Source organism: Aotus nancymaae, unplaced genomic scaffold (assembly GCF_030222135.1).
Source record: "Aotus nancymaae isolate 86718 unplaced genomic scaffold, 86718_ANA_hifiasm-v0.15.2.pri h1tg000058l, whole genome shotgun sequence".
NCBI lineage: Eukaryota > Metazoa > Chordata > Mammalia > Primates > Aotidae > Aotus > Aotus nancymaae.
The window spans coordinates 34,316,411-34,334,978 of NW_026988472.1; the positions used below are offsets into that span (position 1 = coordinate 34,316,411).

The 18,568-nt window shown below is 41.9% G+C and overlaps 1 protein-coding gene across 5 annotated transcripts in view; it reads right to left on the minus strand.

Annotated features, from left to right (window-relative positions):
* The window catches only part of PDK3 (pyruvate dehydrogenase kinase 3), a 217,004-nt gene that overhangs the window by 189,903 nt on the left and 8,533 nt on the right, over positions 1 to 18,568 (minus strand). The gene's annotated exons all lie outside the window — the stretch shown is intronic.

An 18,568-nucleotide genomic window follows, 5' to 3' on the forward strand; every position in this document is an offset into this window, starting at 1 on the left:
TATAAAAGTGACCTGGGATATAATCTGATCTTGTTTTCAAATAAACACTGTGGGAAAACTGCCAAGTACAAAGGTAATGGAACATGTAAATCCACTCCCGTTCATAGGGGTTTCCAGGAGGCAATGGATCCATTCATTCCACAAGTATTCACCTACTGTGTGTGCCAACTGTTTCCTAAGATTTTCCTCCAGTGTGTTTCTTCAGGAACCATAGTTTTGCCTCTCTGGGAAGTAGCCACAGACCTCAGAGACTCTGTGATTCCAGAGGAGAGGCTCTGACTGAGACACGGGGCTGGCATATGCCAGAGAAACTATCTCCTGGGTGTACTCAGAGGCAGAGTGATCTACTGTGCCACATCGGAGAGGGTAAAATGTGGGTTGATCATAAGGAAGGAGGTCAGTGCCTTCTAGGAGGCTTCCCTGAGCTGGCTGTGCATCAAATTTACATAAACAAAACACCATGAAAGGAAACATACCTGGCCACTTAAAAGAGGAAACCTGAGCTCCTCCCTCTGCTGCCATGTGGCAGGAAGAGTTCATCAGCCTGGCCTGCGACCCCCAGCCCTGCTGGAAACTCCATGGTGGCTGGGGGTGGAGGGCCTGATAGAAAAGGCATGAGCTTTGGAGACAGAAACATCCTCCAGCCCCAAATCCTCCATTTGCAGGTTGTGAAACCTTTGGGAAGCTTCTTCACTTCTGAGTCTCAACTGCCTTAATCTGTAAAATGGGGTTCAAACTAGTTTGCATAAGGACTAAATGTAATACTGTGCATGAAGCCTGACATGGAGCAAGTGTTGGACAAACACTGGTCTTTCTGGTCTCTGTGATATTGAGGGGCCCATCCAATCTCCCTTGCCCTGCCTAGGTCTCTTAGCCACTCCATATTCCCTGCAGGCTGCTCAGAAATGGGCAACATCGTGGCCAGACCCAGAGAGAGACGAGCAGAGCTCATCTAACAGTTTTCTCTTCCAAACTCTCCTTATTCTTCCGTATGCTATAAAGGCAGCAAATCAGAGATTCAGAAGTAAATCTAATTTTCCAACACTTCCAGTCACATTCTGGTTTATTCATTTGCTCTCCCTACCAAATAAAACTTGAGAAAAAGAACCTACTCTTGAAGGTCATCTGCAGAACCTTTCTTCCCCACTCATCCCTGACCCCCTTCTCCATTCTCAAAAAAGTTAGAATAAAAGATAAAGTCTGAAATAATCCATCCCTCATTTCCCTCATTCTAAGTGAGTATACTGAAGCGGTAAATCTTTTAACTAATTGATGATTGTATTTCACTTTTCTTCTTTACACTTTCACTGTGATAAGTACCTTAAGCCCCAAATAGCCACTTCAAGTAAGAGGGGAAGGGGTGTAATGGCCCCGAAATGACCTTCCAACATCTATTCTATATACATTCAATTGGCCTTAGGCAATTAACATTTAAAATGACTCTGGGGCCAGGCTTGGTGGCTCACGCCTGTAATCCCAGCACTTTGGGAGGCCCAGGTGGGTGGATCACGAGGTCAGGAGATGGAAATCATCCTGACTAATACAGTGAAACTCTGTCTCTACTAAAAATACAAAAAATTAGCCGGGCTTGGTGGCGGGCACCTGTAGTCCCAGCTACTTGGGAGGCTGAAGCAGGAGAATTGCTTGAACCCAGGAGGTGGAGGTCGCAGTGAGCAGAGAGAGCGTCACTGCACTCCAGCCTAGGAAACAGAAGTGAAACTCCATCTCAAAAAAAAAAAAATCTCTGGTCATTTTGCTTCAAATAATATAGAGACAGTCCCCAATTTAAAACAGTTCAACTTAGGATTTTTTGATTGTTCAATCTTTTGACTTTATGATGGGTTTATCTAATTATTAAGGGCTTTTTTTCTTTTTCTTTTTTTTTTCTTTTTGAGACAGAGTCTCCCTCATTCACCCAGGCTAGTGTGCAGTGGCACGATCTCGGCTCACTACAACATCTACTGTCCCCCCCGCCGCCCCCACCCCGGGTTCAAGTGATTCTTGTGCCTCGGCCTCCTGAGTAGCTGGAATTACAGGCGCCCACCACAATGCTCAGCTAACTTTTGTGTTTTTAGTAGAGATAGGGTTTCACCATATTGGCCAGGCTGGTCTCAAACTCTTGGCCTCAAGCGATCTACTACCATGGCCTCCCAAAGTGCTGGCATTACAGGCGTGAGCCACTATTACCGGCCAAGTGCATATTCGAGTTACGATATTTTTGTGTTGCAATAATTAAAACTCAACTAATATACAGATGCTCAAAGGAGCGTCTGTATATTACTCCTAAAAGGTTCTGTATGAATATAATTTTAATTTTAAATGGGCTAAAAATGCTGATATTTATCATGGTGAATCTCATTATAAAATGAAGTCCCTATTATCTAAGTTAAAATATAAGTCTAGCTTTTCACATGCCAGGAGAAATACTTTGCATACTGGTTAAAGAGAAAGAAAATTATCTTTAAATCACAAAAGAGACATTGATGCTCTCACTGTGGGATGACAAAGACTCTCTCCTTTGACCAAACTTGAACCAGGTTCTTCTGGGTTTTTTGGGGTTTTTTTTGAGACAGGGTCTCACTCCGTCACCCAGGCTGCAGTGCAGTGGCACAATCACAGTTTACTGCAGCCTCAACTTCCTGGGCTCAAGTGATCCTCCCACCTCAGCCTCCCAGGTAGATGGGACTATGGGCATACCACGCCTGGTTAATTTTTGCATTTATAGTAAAGATGGGGTTTCGCCATGTTGCCCAGGCTGGTCTCAAACTCCAGGGCTCAAGCGATCCTCCTGCCTCACCCTCCCAAAGTGCTGTGATTACAGGTGTGAGCTACCGCGCCTGGCTCTGAGTCCTCTTTTTGACTAGGCCTCGACTTTGGGTTCTATCTTGACCTGCTTAGTCCAGGTCTTAGCAAAAATCCTGCTGGATCATTTTAGTGAAAATCCCCTACCCTTGGTGTCTGGTACCCCTACCTTCCGTATCTTATCACCCTGGCCTTCCTTCACCAAGAATCCCCTCCAACCTGGATTTTTTCTCTTAGTAAATTTCTACCCATTGACCCACACCCTGCCCCTTCGCTATAAATTTCCACTTCTCCTTGTTGCATTCGGAGTTCAGCCTGATCTCTCCCCACTACTGCAAATTTTCCACTGTAGTGGTCCCTCTTGAATAAAGCCTTCTCTACCATCTTTAACAAGCATCAGAGAATTTTTTTTTTTTTTTTGAGTCGGAGTCTCACTCTCACCCAGGCTGGAGTGCCATGGCATGATCTTGGCTCACTGCAACCTCCGCCTCCCGGGCGGAGCAATTCTCCCTGCCTCAGCCTCCCAAGTAGCTGGGATTACAGGCACCCACTACCACGCCAAGCTAATTATTGTATTTTTAGTAGAGACGGGGTTTCACCATGTTGGCCAGGCTGGTCTTGAACTGACCTCAGGTGATATGCCCGTGTCAGTCTCCCAGAGTGCTGGGATTACCGGTGTGAGCCACTGCACCCAGTCAATTTTTTTTCTTTAACAGGAAGAAGGAAGCTCTGGAGTAGGGAAGAAGTAGAAAGACTCTGCTGTTAAACTGGAACTGGGAGTTATCAGTATGAACTAATAATTTTTTCACAATTAGGAGTTTTTTGGGATAATGAAAGTACACATGTTTAAATTTCCAAGTTGGCAGCCTGCTAGAAGCCATAGGATACAAGCATGCCATGAGCAGTGAGAGCTGGCTGGCTGGAAGGCGTGAGGTGGCCACAGTCAGGTTCTAATCTCTTCCCCGAAATTTGCAGACCTAGATGGTTTCAGAATTAAAAGGTTTTCCAATTTTAGAAAGGTAAAAAGTAGTCTATACCATACATTGTACAATACAGAGTATTAGAGAGCCACAACACAGCTGCAGTGAAATACATGAACAGTTCCACTAAGTAGGATAAAGTCTATGGAATCAAGTCAGTTCCAGTCTGCTTTTGCCACAAAAATGAATTTTGGCAGCAAATATAAGAAAAAGAAATTCGATTTTCAGAGTTTTTTGGAGTTCAGGATTCAGAGAAAAGCCTATGATCCTGGAGGGCGATAATGACAAAGTCAGATGCCAAAGTTAGATTAGGGTTCGATTCTTGACTACAGCATTCACAAGCTTAGTTGCCCTAAGAACCCATTCCCTGGGATCATCTGATGATTCTGCAATAATTAAAACTCAACTACGAGCTTTAAATGGTCTAAGAGAACCAAATTTCAGGAAGCATTTTCTTCAAGCTTCCTTGGATTATCAGCCTGTTATAAAACTCATGTGGAAAGAAACTTTTATCTGTCTCTGTATCCCCCATAGCACATACTAGAGTGCCTCACCTATGGTAGCTTCACGATGATTTATTCAAAGAATAGATAATGCCTTCAGAAATTTGTTTTTTTCTTTGTTGTTGTTGTTGTTTTTTGACACAATCTTTCTCTGTCACCCAGGCTAGAATGCAGTGGTGCGATCTCGGCTCACTGCAACCTCCGCCCCGTGGGTTCAAGGGATTCTCCTGCCTTAGTCTCCTGAGTAGCTGGGATTACAGGCGCCCATCACCATGCCTGGCTGATTATTGTATTTTTAGTAAAGATGACATTTCACCATGTTGAACAGGCTGGTCTCCAACTCCTGACCTCAAGTGATCTGCCCCCCTCAGCCTCCCAAACTGCTGGGATTACAGGTATGAGCCATTGCACCCGGTCCAGAAGTTTGTATTTTTTAAAAAGAATAGCTGAAAAATCTCAGGTTTTGTCTCTTACATTCTACATTAAGTTTGGGGACAAATTCTTTGTACTCAGATACCTTAATTATATATCAGCTCAAATAGGAGGATAAGCCTTTTTTAGTTAATTAGTTGGCCTAAAAATAAGTATGAAATGTCTGATTTTTATAATCTTTCTGTGCTTTCTTCATATACGTTGAAAGTATCTTTCCTATGTATTAATGCCAGATACTCAGTTTAAATCAAAAGGTTCTAACAACCATTTTTTTTTAAATAACAAACTTACCAAGAAAAACATTTTGGTTTTAAATGAATGTCCTTGCCAAAGGGCTCTGTTTTTGTAAGTCTTCTGGTATATTGTATATTTTCCAGTTCTGCTTTCCTATTATTTGACTTCGTTTTTTCCCTACTTACTTGGCTTCTCTACATTCCTTAATTTTGACTTCCTATTTTTATTCTGCATTTCTCAGTATACATTGTCTTATTCAAATTTACCAATTCAGTTTTTCCCTGGTATCAGTTCAAAGTTGACAAAGGGAGCAGGTGAGAGGTATTAGAAAATTCTGACTTAGTGTATGCAAACAGGTCATTAGACTCAAATACACACATGTACATTTCTTCTGTTTTTCTCCTAAATTTGACGATCCTTTCATTCTCTTCTCTTTTTTTTTTTTTCTTTTTGAGACAGAGTCTTGCTCCGTCACCCAGGCTGGAATACAGTGGCGTGATCTCGGTTCACTGCAACCTCCACCTCCTGGGTTGAAGCAATTCTGTTGCCTCAGCCTCCTGAGTAGCTGGGATTACAGGCATGTACCACACCCAGCTAATTTTTGTATTTTTAGTAGAGACAGGGTTTCATCATGTTGGCCAGGCTGGTCTCGAACTCCTGACCTCAGGTGATCCACCCACCAAGACCTCCCAAAGTGTAAGGGTACAGGTGTGAGCCACCATGCCCAGCCTCTGTTCTTTTTTTTTTTTTTTGAAGGTATGTATTGTTTATTATTTTTACATCATCTCTCCACTATCCCATCAAGCCCCATCACCCTAGCATGCACCCAGGAAATCAGCAAGATTTCAAGGTTTTAAGAGTCCAGACTTCAAGGGTCCCTCACAGTAATGGGCATTTCTTGTTTTGCCCAAGCAGAACAGACCATTCATTTCTCCTTCTTCTGCTAACTGTATTTCATTTTCCTTTAAGCAACCACCTTTCACCCCATCCTGAATCCTCAGACTTTATCTCCCTAGCTCTAGGAATTAGCATATGACACAGGCCTGGCCATTCAGAGTGTTCCATTCCCCTAGAAGTAGGGATGAGACCCCAAATGGGTCAATGACACTCTCCACTTGGAATTATTGAAATAAGAAAATCTCTTCCCATTGGGTTACTAGGTTAACAGGATAGAGCCGGCCTCTGCTTTTTATACTTTGTTCTTTTATTGAGAAGTTGGAGGTAATTACTATATTTCCAGAAAGTATGATTTGCTTTGTCTAGGAAGGTTCCATGTAGTTTCACATTCAGCAAGACCTCGGGTGAATAGACACAGAAATACAAATGACTTTCGATTTAATGCAGGGAGCCTTCCCTGTGGTGGGACCAGGAGGTAGCCAAGAGCATTTAACTAGCCTCCTGAGAGCAGGAGTTCACAGACATAATTCTTTATACCTGGTTTCCATAGTGGCTGATAACCCTGGCTTGGCTTTAATCCTCTTTTTGACTAATTTACAGGCAGTAGAAAAAAATAATTATTTTTTCAGGTAATCAAGTCACCTGATAATAAGTATCTTTTTTTTTTTTTTTTTTTTTTTTTTTTGAGACCGAGTTTTACTCTTTTGCCAAGGCTGGAGTGGAATGGCATGATCTCAGCTCAGTGCAACCTCTGCCTCCCGGGTTCAAGCGACTGACAATAAGTACATTTTAATTAAAGCAGAGGCTAAGGACATATTTTATACTGTCTTCAATCAACAGAGACCATGCCTCCTAAAATGCAGAGTCTCCTCTGTCTGGATTACTTGAAGGCTTTCTTTGTCCATTGTTCAGCTTTAGCAGTTGGTGGGGGGTGAGGGGTGGTTTCAGAGTGGCAATAATGAGATAAAGAGCAATACGTGGAAAAATTACTAGCAAGGCACCAAAAAACCCCAACAGAATGATCCAGCTCATTGTGATAATTGTTATTAATATCATCAACTAAAGGCTTTTGATTAATATCACCAACTAAATATCTGAGTTGGCAATGGATTTTTCCCATTAACTATGTTAAAATTGGTAAAATATAACTGAGAATATATTATTTTAAGGTGAGCTCTTTTTTTTTTTTTTTTTTTTTTTTTTTTTTTGAGACGGAGTTTCGCTCTTGATACCCAGGCTGGAGTGCAATGGCGCGATCTCGGCTCACCGCAACCTCCACCTCCTGGGTTCAGGCAATTCTCCTGCCTCAGCCTCCTGAGTAGCTGGGATTACAGGCACGCACCACCGTGCCCAGCTAATTTTTTGTATTAGTAGAGACGGGGTTTCACCATGTTGACCAGGATGGTCTCGATCTCTTGACCTCGTGATCCACCCGCCTCGGCCTCCCAAAGTGCTGGGATTACAGGCTTGAGCCACCGCGCCCGGCCAAGGTGAGCTCTTTTTAAAAAAAAATTTTCAACTTTTATTTTAAATATAGAGGGTGCATGTGCAGGTTTGTTCCAGGGGTATGCTGCCCCCAGGTAGTGTGCACAGTACCCAATAGGTAGTTTTTTGTTGTTGTTTGTTGGTTTGTTTTTTAAGACAGAGTCTCTCTGTCACCCCGGTTGTAGTGCAGTGGCGCAATCTTAGCTCACTGCAACCTCCACCTCCCAGGTTCAAGCAATTCTCCTGCCTCAGCCTCCCGAGTAGCTGGGACTACAGGCACGTGCCACCACACCTGGTTAATTTTTGCATTTTTAGTAGAGACGGAGTTTCACCATGTTGGCCAGGATGGTCTCAATCTCTTGATCTCATGATCTGCCCACCTCAGCCTTCCAAAGTGCTGGGGTTACAGGTGTGAGTCACCAAGCCCGGATTTCAAATTCTATTTTAAAGCACTCTTTTCTGGCCAGATTTTGTCTGTTCTGGGGTTAATGTCCATTTTTTTGCCTTTGTTAGTCTCTTTATCACTGTAGGATTCCCTCAGATGCATGGTGATCTTTGGTTGTTCAGTCAGGTTTGGGAGACAAGCAGGCTAAAGACTAACTGGGAGCCCTGGGGGGGGCTCTTGGAGGAGTGAGCTCCCTGAATTCCTGATTACATAGGGCTTTTCAATGGGCACCAACACCACACCAGCTCCCCTGATTCTCCTGAAATAGTTCCATCAGTGTCTTTAGAGAAGAACTCCCTTTGTCCTTTATCTTGCTGATAGGGGTAACTGCCAGCTGTTAACCTTCTGAAGGTCAGAGTGGAGGGTGGCCCTTCTGTCTGCAGACTTTTAGTTCATTCTCCTGTTTGCACCCAGCCAGGCTTCCTGTGGCTCCCGCCCACTAGTGGTCTACTGCATTGCTGAGGTGGGAGTCTCCTGCCCCCCGACCCCTGGGCTCTGCTGCACTATGCTCAGCAGCCTCCTCTGCTGCAGTGCCTTCTGAGAGTGTTCCAGATGCGAGCTGTCCAATACAGGAACTGGCAGCCATGACGAGAAATTCATTTTTATTTAGTTTTATTTTTTTGAGACAGAGTTTTGCTCTGTCGCCCAGGCTGGAGTGCAGTAGGGAGATCCCAGCTCACTACAACCTCTGCCTCCTGGGTTCAAGAGAGTCTCCTGCCTCAGCCTCCTGAGTCTCTGGGACTACAGATGTGCGCCACCACGCCCAGCTAATTTTTGTATTTTTAGTAGAGACGGGGTTTCACCATGTTGGCCAGGCTGGTCTCGAACTCCTGACCTCAAATGATCCACCCGCCTCGGCCTCTCAAAGTACTGGGATTACAGGTGTGAGCCACCGTGCCCAGCCCTGTTACAGGAAATTTCGATGTTCCATTTTATTTTTATATCAATGATAAATTCCTCAAGGGTAATAACTGTATCATGGTTATTAGGAGAAAACCCTTAAGCTGAGGACATACATACTGAAGTATCTAGGGGTAAAGAGGCATGATGTTTGCAATTTATTCTCAAATGGTTCAGCAAAAAAGCATAAAGCATGTGTATGTAAGAGCAAGAGAAAGGGAGAGAGGAATAGGGATGGATGGAGAGGGAAAACATAAAGCAAATATGGCAAAGTAACTAATAAAAATCTTGCTATAACTAGAATCATTCTATTCTTTAAAAAAATACTAAAATCTCATACAAAACATGCTTCTATATGCAGAGCTTCCTAGTGGGGTCTGACGCCTATGGTACCCTTAATGTAATGATTTTTGTTCTTCTAATAGGAAAATAGGGTATCAAGGTGAGTGCAACAGAGTTCTTAATTAAGGTAGTAGTCCCTCAATCCTCTCTCTTTAGAAATCCTGTTTGTCTGCTCTTTTGAAACATATATCTACACAGACTAGTGAGAAAACTGCCACTCCGTGTAACACATAAAACCAAAGCAAGCTGTGAATGGATTTCTCTGTGGGCCCAGAAGTTGTGCCCTCTGCTTGGGCAACCCCTCTGCCATTGCCTCAGTCACCGAGTTCTACATCCTGTACCATGATTCCCCAAAGGACTGAAGAGTCCATTAGTACAAGAGCTGGTGCATTGTAGGTATTCAGTAAATATTTCCTGGCTGGGCGCTCACACCTGTAATCCCAGTGGGAAGCCAAGGTGGGAGGATCACTTGAGCTCAGGTGTTCGAGACTATCCTGGGCAACATGGTGAAACCCCATCTCTATTAAAAATACAAAATAATTAGCTAGGTGTGGTGGTACGTGCCTGTAGTCCCAACTACTTGGGAGGCTGAGGCATGAGAATCACTTGAACCTGGAAGGTGGAGCTTGCAGTAAGCTGAGATCATGCCACTGCACTCCAGCCTGGGCGACAGAGCAAGACTCTGTCTCAAGAACAACAAGAATTTCCTGGCTGGGCACAGTGGCTCACACCTGTAATCCTAATGAGAGGTTGAGTCAGGAGGAACACTTGAGCTCAGGAGTTTGAGACCAGCATGGGCCATTTGGTGAAAACCCATCTCTACAAAAAATACACAAATCAGCCGGATGTGGCTGTGTGCACCTGTAGTCCCAGGTACTCAGAGGCTGAAGTACAAGGATCGCTTGAGCCTAAGAGGTCGAAGCTGCAGGGAGCCAAGATCACACCACTGCACTCCAGCTTGGGTGACAGAGTGAGAGCCTGTGTCACATGCATGCACACACACAGACACACACAACCTCTGATTGCAACTGAAAATTAAAACACCCAATATGTTTAGTTATAAACTTAACATACCCAATAAAATTCAGGGGTTCAAGATAACATTTGCAGGTAATGGTAAATCCCTCTTACAGGCCAATTTCATTCTGCTATTTGGTTAAGGGTATTCGAATTCTTAAAATTATAAGAGCCAAAAGAGAAGTAGGAAGACAGTAACACTGTGGCAGTAAAAGTCAATATGGTGTGTCGGGCCAGAGAGCGGAAAAGAAGAGACATGATGTGTTCAGAACAGATGTCAAAAATAAAGCAGTGACCAGCCAGAGCATGTGAGTTAACAGGCACTATGCAGCCACAGCCATGCATCCATATCAACCTAATTCCAGAAGGGAGTTTAGAATCTAGTCCTAAGAGTAAATTGGTGAGTTACAGGATGCCTTGCTGTCATGTAAGCAGGTATAGTTAGCTAGTGGTCACACTGTACCCATTTTGGAGGTTAAGTGAGGCAAGTCATTTAGTTAGCCATTACGGTGATCAAAGAGAGTTCAAAGCCAGTCACACTCAAAGCGCAGAAGAGCTGAAAGTGCTGTGTTTCTTGGAAAATGATCAGTTTTATACAGCTGAGACTTTCAGCCAACAAACTTGAAGATAATTAACGTTCAAGGTTTAGGCTCCCTATCCAGTTTTTATTCTTAGCAGAAAGCCGACTTCATCCAGGAAGTGCTGTGTCACTAACTTCTCATAGTAAATTCATAACCAACATCTACCAAGCACCTACCATGTGTTATACATTATGCCATCATTCTCAATCTCATCAATGCAACCACCCTATGATTAGCTACTATCATTTCTATTTTGTAGACAAGGACACTGAAGTGTAGTGGGATTAAGTGATTTGCCCAGGCTCACACTGCTGGTAGGCACTAGCAATTAAGACTTGAGTACAAGTCTGTATATACTGTGTCTCATATTCCCAGAGATGATAATGAAGACTAACAAGTAGTGGTTTTCAGAAGTAGAATTATTCCATTCTAAGTAAGCAGAGTAGGCAGCAATCTGATAGTTCTGAAATAATAAAAGCATTAGATTATACCATTTCCTGGTTGCATAACAGAATACATTTAGACAAAACCACAGCATTGCTAATAAAGACTAGGTTTGCTATGAAGAATTGCATTAGGGGCAATGATATACTGTTAAACAGAAAATAGCATAGGTTTAAAAGCTCAATCTTGCTTGTAATCCCAGCACTTTGGGAGGCCAAGGTGGGCAGATTACTTGAGGTCAGGAGTTCGAGACCAGCCTGGACAACATGGTGAAACCCCGTATCTACTAAAATTACAAAAAATTAGCCAGGCATGGTGACGGGCACCTGAATCCCAGCTACTTGGGAGAATCGCTTGAATCTGGTGGTGGAGGTTACAGTAAGCCAAGATCGCACCATGTACTCCAGCCTGGGTGACAAAGCAAGACTCTGTCAAAAAAAGAAAAAACCCTCACTCTACCTGAATTTTAATCATGCTTTGCCCCTAACTTTGCTTAGGTAAGAGATTTAAACTATCTCAGCTTTAGACTCTTCATCCAAGAAATGGAAACACCTACTTCATGTGGATGCTGTGAGAATTACAGCTAACTACTATTGTGTTTAGCAGAGAGTGGCACACAAATATAAGTTCCCTTGGCCCCATAAAAAGAATAATTTCTGGTTCCCTTTGGGAGAGGTGGCCAAGATGTTATGTCAACAACTAGCTGATGATTGGGACAGTCTCTTCCTACATGAGGCTTCTACTTTTTCACGTGTAAAATTGGGAAGATTACAGATATCTCTGTATTAGTTTGTTCTGGTGGCTAGAAAGAACTACCTGAGACTGAGTAATTTATAAAGGAAGGAGGTTTAATTGACTCTTTCCTTTATAAATCACAGTTCCATAAGGCTGGGGAGGCCTCAGGAAACTTATAATCATGGCAGTGGCAAAGGGGAAGCAAGCACATATTCACACGCTGGCAGGAGAAAGAAAGAGCAAAGGGAGAAGTGCTACACACTTTTAAACAATCAGATCTCATGAGAACTCACTCGCTATCATGAGAATAGCAAGGGGGAAATCTGCCCCCATGATCCAATCACCTCCCACCAGGCCCCTCCTCCAACACTGAAGATCATAATTCAACATGAGATTTGGGTGGGGACACAGAGCCAAACCCTATCAATCTCTAAGCTCAAGTTCCCACTGAATGAACCTAAGAGGGTAAGATTTTCATTTGTCTCTCTATACAGTTACATTAGTAGACACTAACCTTGCCTAATAATATAAATTCTAAGACAACTCTGGAGAGCAGTGCTAAGAGTAAACAGCTGAGGAAAAAATGTGGAAGTCAAGAAAAAGGGTATGCACATTTACATTTTGTTCTTCTCTTTGGGATCTCCATCTAGAAAGCCTCCAACGTCATTTCAGATAAAGGACAATTGGGTTAACACCTTACATGTTCCCAGAAACCACCCTTATTTCAAAAACCTTTAAGGGAAAGGTAGGGACAGCAGAAAAGATACCACAAAATAATATGATTCATCCTTCTGGCTAGCATATATAAATTTATGTATTTGTCTCAGCTTCTCATTTATCTATGAGCACCTCAAAGGCAATGACTATGCCTTGGCAATTTCCCAATGCTTGTTACTTTCCATTTCATTCCAAATCCAGAACTTTCAACTAAGGCTGATGGACTCCAGAACAACTTCAGTGTTAACCTTCAGCATCTCACTCACAGACTCTATCCCCTAAAGTGATTCATAGCTCTTGGTCAAAACTTTCACCAGATCTAACACTGTGGTTTTAACTCTGGAAGATTATTATACAATCGCCTGGGTAACCCAAAAGCACCAGCACCTAGGCCCCTACTTGCAGCGATTGATTTAATTGGTTTATGTAAGGAGCAAGTGTCGCTCATTTTAGGAGCTCCCCAAATGATTCTCATGAGCAGCCAGGACTGAGAACCATGGACTAGCATCTAATCATAAAAAAATCAACGAGGGTAAACAAATCAAAGAACTCCTCAGGCCCAGACAATGGCCATTAAGCATCCCCAATTTTTTATTTACCCATGTACTGTTAGTCTTTATTTTTGCCTTTGAGTTTTATTTCAACCTCTTAGGAAACTGACCACAAACATCTTTGCACTCTGTAAGAGACTTTTCAGTGTTATCAGCTCTCTTTTTTCCCTTTTACTTTTAGATGATCTTAAATGGGGAAAATAAAAACTAAAAAAACTCAAAAAGGAAACGGCTAGCTGTGCTTCAGGATGTGGTAATGCTTGGCAGGTGGTGATGCACTCAATGGTCCTTTCCTCCAGTTTGTTTTGCTCACATGCTCCACCCAATCCATCACCTACTTTCTCTGCTATAAAAGGGTGGTAAGACAATCAGGTGGGCAGACACCTGGCTCTACTACCTACTATATGTGTGAGTCATTTTCTTACCTGCTCAGAACTTCACTTTCCTAATTGGTAAAATGGGCATGGCTGTTACGAGAATTGAATGATACCCTATTTTAGTTGGTAAGTACTCAGTAAGTGCTAGTTGAATCTATTGAATCTTCTTCAGGTGCCATATAAAGTCCATTGTTTTTTTGAGATGGAGTCTCGTTCCATCGCTCAGGCTGGAATGCAGTGGCACAATCTTGGCTCACTGCAACCTCCACCTCCCAGGTTCCAGCGATTCTCCTGCCTCAGCCTCCTGAGTAGCTGGGATTACAGGCACGTGCCAACATGCCTGGCTAATTTTTTAAAAAATTTTATTAGAGATGGGGTTTCACCATTTTTGCCAGGCTGGTCTCAAACTCCTAACCTCAGGTGATCCGCCTGCCTCGGCCTCCCAAAGTGTTGGGATTACAGGCATGAACCACCGTGCCCAGCCTAGAGTCCATTTTAATTTCCTTCTCCAATAGCTTCACTGAAGTCAAGCTCAGGTCACAGAAACAAGAGTAGGAGTACATAGGCCAGAGATAACAAGGTAGAGAATATGTAAGAAGCTGTAACAAAAGAAGCAGTACCCTGGCCATGAAGGGCAATTTCTAGAGAACAGGAGACATACTGAGACAAGAAGCTTCCTCCCAGAGGAGTTTATTACAAATAACATGCTCACACGAGCACATTACATGACCAATATAGGAACAGTAATATAGCAATAACCACTCAGCTTTCTATTTAACTGCAGAATCAGGAGGAGAAATTAAATCAAATTTATACAAAATCCACAGGCAGGTATTAAGAAATATCTGCTAGCAAGCTTAAGGAAACATTATACCCTACTAGAACAGATCCAAGAAAAGGTTCGGATAGAAGCCTGAGTATTCTCTGGTCCATGAAAATGTAACAATTGTGGGAAAATATAAGTAATTTACAAATTTCAAAGGGCCCTACTGTTTTCTGGCCAGCAACACATGGTAAAATATTTAACTTCATGGTAGTGGGAAAATGTTAGAGAGATGATAATTTCTTCCTAACAGTGAGACTATTATATATGACCTCCATGCCCTGGTAAGAGAGAAAGCAACACTAGTATAACTCAACTGGTTAAGTAAAATCATAGATGAAGTCCAAGAATGAAAATAAAATCACAACTGTTTAGGTGACCCTTAGGGAAATAACATACTGCTGAGTTAGGACCCTAAGTATTCAATTACAGGAAATATAAATGCTGATCTGTGCAAATGTAATAGTTTACTATAATTTTTGTGCCATTCATTATGGCAAAAGGTATAATCTCAGAGTTAAGATGAGACAATGATCAGGAACAGGGTTCTCCTTGAGGGATATGAAGGACGCTCACCATGGGTCACAATCAAACCCAGCTCTCCTATGAAGGCAAGTATAGCAGTAAACTAGCCTCCCTGCCATAAAAGCAAAATAGGCTAACTGCAAATACTTCAATGCTAGTTTTTCCTTTGTTTGTTTGTTTGTTTGAAACAGAATCTCACTCTGTCACCCGGGCTGGAGTACAATGGCGCGATCTCAGCTCAGTGCAACCTCCACTTCCCAGGTTCAAATGATTTTCCTACCTCAGCCTCCTGAGTAACTGGGACTACACACGAGCCACCACTCCTGGTTGATTTTTGTTTTGTATTTTTTTAGTAGAGATGGGATTTTACCATGTTGGCCAGGCTGGTCTCAAACTCCTGACCTCAAGTAGTTTGCTCACCTTGGCTTCCCAAAGTGCTGGGATTACAGGCATGAGCCACCATGCCCAGCCTCAATGCTAGTTTCAATGTCAAGTACATAACAAAGATGGAAACCCTAGAACACCATGTAACCCACCCACAGTTCCCTTAGCACATTTTTGATGATATGCTCTTCAACATGCACAATGACTAATTTATCAAGACGAATTAGTGCACAAGAAAAGCAAGAATTCTTTAAAATTTAAAGTAATAAATAAGGAACTGCCTCACCAAATTTCAATATAAATTACAAAGTTAAAATGTGATATTTAGTTAAAATCAAAAAAAGTTGCTGTGTTGACTAGAGTCCACAAATACAAACTACTCTGAGAGTTTAGCATATGATCCAAGAGAAACAGTCAAGATAAAAGAGAAACAGCAAGGTTTCAGGCGAAAAACTTGAGGTCTTAATAATTGTTGGGCAAGTTGACAGTAAAACAGGGCAAAAATGAGTTAGCTACAAAAGCTTATCAGAAATGGCAATAGATTCCAGAGAGATTTAATAACTGCTCACAAAATCTGCTATAAGTGACAAATCTGATCACGATAAAAGCACTGTAAATGATATAGGTGATAGAGCATATGAAAACTCAGACTGTGCACTAGATAAAAAGGAAACCAACATACAGTGTTAACATACGTAAATATATGGGCAAAAGCTGGAAGGGCTATCACAAAAAAAAAAAAGATGAATTACCTATATTGTAGGTAATATAGCAATTCTTTCCACATGTCTTTAATTTTATACTTTGATAATTACTTTGCCAAAGAAGGAAACTACATTTACACAGCACAATAGCTTACTTTGCCAAATACACAAAGGAATTCATGCAAATGATAAAAACTCCAGATTCTGGTTACAAAATGGCCAAAGGTACTTTACACAGAACAAAAGGCAGACAAAAAAGCCAAGCAGAGGAAAAAGCACTTTTCATTCCTACATTGCCTATGATGCAATTAAAATCATAAAACCTCATTTTGGCCGGGCTATGGAGAAACTGATACAGTTCAACTTTGCTGACAGCCCTGGATAAGTTAAAGCTATAAAATGTCAGAGGCTTTCATATGGTAATTCCACTCTGAGGCAGATATCCTATACATAAACCACCTGATTACCTGGAAAAGTCTTCACTACCCCAAAAGTCACACTCCAGATGGCCAGTTTATTGTTACTAGCATACAGAAGAAACAGAGCTTTACCACTTAAATGGAAATTAAGACCAATCACTGCTCAGTTCTTTAAAGAGGGAACTGATTTGTCTCAGAACAGGGATCAAGTAACTTCCTCTACAGGACCAGATAGTAAACGTCTTTGGCTTTATGGGCCATATAGTCTCTGTCAATAATCAATTCTGCTGTTGTGGACGGACAAAAGCTACAAACAATGTGTAATGAATGAGCATGGCTGTGTTCAGTAAAACTTTATTTACAAAAACAGGAGTTGTCAAAACCCACAGAGTGTACAACACAAAGAATGGGCCCTAATGTAAACTATGGACTTCAGGTGATAATGATGGCTCAATGTTGGTTCATCAGTTATAACAAATGTTCCACACTGGTGCAGGATGCTGATGGCGGCAGAGACCGTGTTTGGGGCTGAGGAAGGGGTCTGTGGGCATTCTGTACCTCCGCTCAATTTTGCTGTAACCCTAAAACTATAGTCACCTCTCAGTATCTGTGAGGGATTGGTTCCAGGACACCCTTGGATATCAAAATCCATGGATACTCAAGTTCCTTATATAAAATGGCCTAGAGTATTTGCATATAACCTATGCACATCCTTTTGTATACTTTAAATTATCTCTAGACTAGTTACAAAGCCTACATATCATTTCATTTACATGGATTCAACATAGTATTCAGTGTGAGGCAAATTCAAATTTTGCTTTCTGGAACTCAGTGGAATTTTCTTTTTTTCTGAATATTTTCTATCTGAGGTTGATTGAATCCATGGATGTGGAAACCAGAGATACAGAGGATGGACGGTACTCTTTTTAAAAAACAGTCTATTAATTAGGGAAAAAAAACAGGTGGCCAGCCCTCAGGTTATAGGTTGACATTCTTAGACCAGTGTATTCCTAAAATAAAAGGATTTGCCCAACTCTAAAATCAGACCATGGAAGTAAAATAATGGAATGCCTATACATATAAAGGAAAAGAAAAAGCAGTGATATTTTCAGATTCCATCCGGTAACAAAACCAAGGTTTCCCAAATCTTGCCAAGAGTCTGATCAATTTTGCAAAAGCTTAATGGGAAGAAACCACTCAGCCATCAATAGATCAGTAACTGCAGCTGTCTCCACTTTCAAAAGCACACAAAATATAGCTTCTTCAAAGACAGTGAGGCCAGATCTATGACTCCGGTGCCTGAGAGCTACCTCAGAGCCAGATAAACAGTGACATGTTAAATGCAGTCCTATCAGGTCTTAAAGGCCCAAAAAGCCCTCCCTTTCTTCCTTCTTTCCTTCCTTTCCTTTCTTTCCTCCTTCTGTCCTGGCTTTCTTCCATTCTTTCCTTCCTTTTCTCTTTCCCTCCTTCCTTCCCTCCCTCCTTTTTTTTTTTTTTTTTGAGACATGGTCTTGCTTTATTGTCCAGGCTGGAGTGCAGTGACGTGATCACAGCTCACTGCAGCCTCAACCTCCCAGGCTCAAGTGATCCTCCCACCTCAGCCTCTCATGTAGCTGGGACCACAGGTGTGCACCACTATGCCTGGCTAATTTTTTTTTATTTTTTGTAGAGACAGAGGGCTCACTGTGTTGCCTGGGCTGGTCTCAAACTCCTGGACTCAAGAGATTCTCCTGCCTCAGCCTCCCAAAATGCTGGGATTATAGGCATTAGCCACAGTGCCTGGACCAATTCTTTCTTGAAATTTAAAAACTTATCAAGATGCAAAAAGCCAAGTTTGATATCTTTACCCTCAACTAAATTGTTCTCTTCCCCTTTAACGCTGAATAGTTGGTTCCTTTCCCCAAACAGGTTGGCCTAATTCTTGGCAACACCTTGTAGTAGAAAAACTACTGCTTACAGAAAAATAATCTGTCATGTACATATGTAAAGGTACAAAATAAACACACTTGGAGGCAGAATGAGATTGTTTTTCCCTTTTCCTAATTTTTTTTTTAAAAAAAACCTTTTTATCTTCTCCAAAAACACAATCACAGTTGTCCCCAGTGGTAATCAGGCTTTGACGAGCAAAATGACTTTAAAAACCAAGATTTTGCGAAGAGAGTCATTTGGAACCAAAGTATCTTAAAACACTTTCTAAAGGAAAACAGAAGATGGCTGGACCCTTAAACTTTAAGAATAGTAAGAATGGGGAAACTGGCCAATACCTTCTAA